The following is a 4,595-nucleotide window of genomic DNA, read 5'->3' on the forward strand; positions in this document are numbered from 1 at the left end:
TGGATCACCTGACCTACCTGTCGCGTGTGCCGCTAGTTTTGAAATTCTGTCGGGACGACCGAGTCTATAGCTAAGTATATATCTGCCAGGCAAGTATGTACAAAACTTTATTGTATCTTAACAATATCATTTTGTGGTGACAGAAGAAAAAAGATCGGAAGTTGAAGCGTTATATGTAGTGTACCATACGCAAATAAATGAAAGATACTGTATAATCTGTTCAAGCTCTTACTGGATTTACCAGATGATTGAGTTTTGTTTATGGATGTTGGTGAAAAGAGCCACCATCATCTCCCTAAAGCAAGTAATCTGTATGAAAAGGATCAGAAGTTGCTGCACTATTGTAAGTGCCCTTATGGCATCGGAAATCCCCTACTTTTTTGTGTGAGCTTATAGCACCTGTCACTGGCACAAGTGCTGACAATGAAAACTCTTGCATGGTGGAGAGTTTGCTATTTCAGGTGCTTCCCACCTTTTGAACAGTCGAATGTTCCTGCTGGAAGTGTATCTAAAGTTCTTCAGTCTTCTGCACATTGGCCTTTATGCGATGCCATTTTAGTACAGTAATCCTAAATACTTGCAGAGCACTAGACTCCTAATTCCAGTGGCTGGTCTGGCTTCAAGGGCTCCAATCTTATACAGGTACAATATTATAGGACTAACTAACAAAAATCTTTCCACCTAAATATCAACTCAGGCAATTTTGATATTAATCAGTATTATACAATGAACCATTTTTTTTAAAGACTAGAATTATGTAATTTTGTTTATATAAACTCATTATGCTGTGAATTTTGAGTTCCTCTTCCTGACCCGACTCTCAGCAGTAAGGCAGAAAGCATGTGGAAAATGTACCATGTCTTTTCAACCCTTAGTGGACAGGTAAAAAAAAAAAAAAAAAAAACAATGGAAGGAGGAGAATATCCATATGCACATGGTGAAAAAAGATATTCGAAAAAATTTTCCATATCTTCAACGAGAAGTTGAAAATTACTATTTACAATCCCTTGTGAGGCCTCTTTTACAAGACAATCATAAATTTTACCAACTTATATGTTTTTTCTAATAAAAAATTGTATTTTGTAAAATTATAATTACAGCTTACACATATCAAACAGATAAGAAATAAAATTAGTAACAAATTCTTAGCATATTTGTTGAAAAATATTTACGTAAATTTACCGAGAACAAAGATTCAGTAACTTTTTTTATTTGTATGGATTTTTTTATAATATTTCTTTTCAAAATTACATTTACAACTGACATACTATCGTAAAAGGCAAGAACAAAAACCAACAGCAACCCCTTGGTATGTTTATGAGCAAATTTACAAAAAGCTGTCATGTAAGACAAACAAAGTATATTCTGCCTTGAAGTCAGAAGCAGAACTGAAGTTCTGAGATGCCAAATTTGTGATTTTAGCCAGTGTAAAAGTTGCCATTATAACAAAAACCAGCCAGCTTTGCAGCTAAGCCCCACCTACTGATTATGTCACGACCATTCCTTGAAGCTGATTGGTTGGAAATTGTTTAGAAAAGTTGGTTAATCTGTGGTTCTTTTCATTTTCATTTATTTTGCAATGGTTGTTTTATTGAACTAAAATACATTGTGCTGATTATCAAAATGAAACATTTATATTATCCCCTGAAATAAAATCATAATGCACATCTCCCAAAAAATGGTAAAAAACAGAAAAATATGAATGAATTCAGAAGTGTTCTGCATTGTTGCAATGCTGTGTTTCATAAATGAGGTTGACCTGAATACAGAGGTGACACTGGGAATGTCTGCGTTTGAATCGGTGTCACTATACTCTGTTTTTTTCCATCTGTCCATCCACCTGTGGTGTGTTAGTATGGTAACACTGCTTCCCGGGCTTTGGATAGTTACATTCAGCTTACATTCAACAATTATAATAATATCCTATTTCGAATATTAACGGTGTAATTCGCATACAGTAAATTATTAAAACACTTTTCAGTTGCAAATGTACACCCAATATCCTTTTTATTTACCTACCCCTACCTTTTATTTACCTAAAACTTACACATAGCGTAACTATCTAGAGCCCGGGACGCAGTGTTACCATACAAAACACCACAGGCGGGTGGACAGATGGAAAAAAACAGAGTATAGATGATGGTCATTACCGTCTGATATTGTCAAGTGGGTTCACCATTCTAAATTTAAAGACAAAGACCTTTTCAGAGCTATGCAGATGTATTTCATATTGATTTGAGGAAATTTTACTACATTTGCATAGTCTTAAAATCGATTCTATTAGAATTGTTTACACATTCGGAGGAATGACAAGCACCGACTGCACTTTGTAAAACCAGAAGATGCTTTTCTTTCAAGAGAGAAAAAAAGTGACAGTATGATAGGCTGTACAATTCATATTGGAAATAAATTTCTGTTAGTTTTCTTGAGGACATAAACTCCTTTTCAAAATAATAGAATAAATAAAAACTGACGTAAGTAGAACCTATAAGGTCCTGTCTTTTTGTTTGGTTTACGCAGCTTATGACATTTGGACTATAGGCCTATCTTATATTCAGCTGTTTTATTGTGTTTCATGTTGTGGTTGTTCTTGTTTTTGTTGCTGCTGTTATGATGCTTGTAGTGTCTTCAAAAAATTTTCATATAATATCCTAACATTGCAGAATAAACATAGACCTATTCATAAAATACTGACTTATAGAATTATCTGCCTACTCATGTTAACTGAAATTTAGTCATTTGTTTTAATTAAAATTAATCGACATCTTTATGAATATAGTCTGTGCTTGAATGTTTTCCTAACGAGAGAGAGATAGAGAGAGAAACTGATTGATTCTACGAGAATGGCCCCGAAACCAAGTGATTCATGGACAACTTCCAGACTTGTTTGGATCATCTTATGCCTAACTTTTTAGCTATCATATATTTTTCTAATTTGATGCCTTCCTACCGTAGCCTTCATTTTCATAGAAATGCTACGTCAGAGTAATCTTATTTGTTATCACTTTAGTAAATATATTTTCGATATAGTTCATTAAAAGCAGTTTGATGGTTGTGTGTAAGACTGAGACAGTCCTAAGATTTGGCCGTCCACACATGTACGTAATTGTGTGTGCTCTTGCTTATGCATGTACATTCCACTTTATGCAAATACAGATATATCGTGAAGTTGAAACTACTCTATTAATTAAAAGGTAACCTATATCCAACAGATACAGGTATAAGACTATTTGCAATAAGAAATTGACATTTAGGCTCATGCCCTATCAATGTCTCAGCATTATGTATAAGAATTTTATGTGTAGGCCTGTGTCTTGAAATTGCTTCTAAATATAAAAATTTGATGTGTAGGCCTATGCCATGTCATTGTCTCAAAACAAAAGAAATTGACAAGTAGGCCTATGTCCTGTCATTACCTCAAAATATAAGAATTTGACTTGTAGGCCTATTCCCTGTCATTACCTCAAAATAAAAGAATTTAATGTGTAGTCCTATGCCCTGTCATTGCCTCAAAATATAAGAAATTGACATGTAGGCCTAATCTCTCAATGTTAACTTTTAACATGCAGGAATCTGATGAATTAATACCCTAACATTAGAACTGGCTGCATATATATGTCTATGCTTCATTTCAGTTAATGTGGTCTGTGTTAGATCACTTATGCAGGCCAACACTAATTAAAAAGAAGCATGATGCATATGTATTTACGCTGCACAGACAGAATGATCCAAGATCTTCATAATGATATATAACTACTATATATCTTTTATCCGATAATCAATTGCATACTTCACAACTCCATGAATTCAAATGCTTGAAACTCAGCATCACCAACAAACACAGTCAAATCGCACTGGTAATCATCTGGACTGTTAACTAGTGTCACGTCATTCCCCTTCAATAGCTAGCCAATTACAAACTTGCAGTGGGCAGGGCTTAGCTGCAAAGCTAGCTGGACTCCTATAGTGAATTTCAAAATCGATGGCTTTGATATTGCTTCTGTACAGGATCAATCTTTCCACCACCCCAAACTTGTTATTACTACTCCTGAGAAGCTATCCGTCCATGAAGGGTTAAGGCAGTTGTAAAGTAGTAGGTTTGTATAAAGTTATCAACTTTAATCATTACAAAAAAAATCATTTTTCATAATTTCCAAAACCGTACTCTCTCATGTAGTGGAGAAAATGTTTCATTGTTGTACTATATGGTCAATTTTGAAGAGTTTCATTTACATTTTTCCAGAAACAAGAAAAAATGGTTGTTACAATTTCACACAAAGTGATATTTTGTGGGTAACTTCACTCCTAATAAGTAATGAGTTCTGTTATTTCAGGTTGAAATTCTTAGTGCCTTGAAGAAACTAGGGGAGAATTTAGCAGCACAAGAAGAGAACTTCTTAGAATGCCATGCTTCTTCCCTCCTGAAAGATTTTGATAAGGTTACTGATGAAACTGGTATGTACTGATGGTTATTTCAGAATTTTTACTTTGTTATAATTTTGTATTTAATTTTAGTCAGTTTGTTGTTGTTGAACGTTGAACTCATATGTTTGAGTCATGGCAATAAAAATTTCAAATAATTAAGTTGCCTAGAT

This window comes from Macrobrachium nipponense, chromosome 6, assembly GCF_015104395.2.
Source record: "Macrobrachium nipponense isolate FS-2020 chromosome 6, ASM1510439v2, whole genome shotgun sequence".
Taxonomy (NCBI): Eukaryota; Metazoa; Arthropoda; class Malacostraca; order Decapoda; family Palaemonidae; genus Macrobrachium; species Macrobrachium nipponense.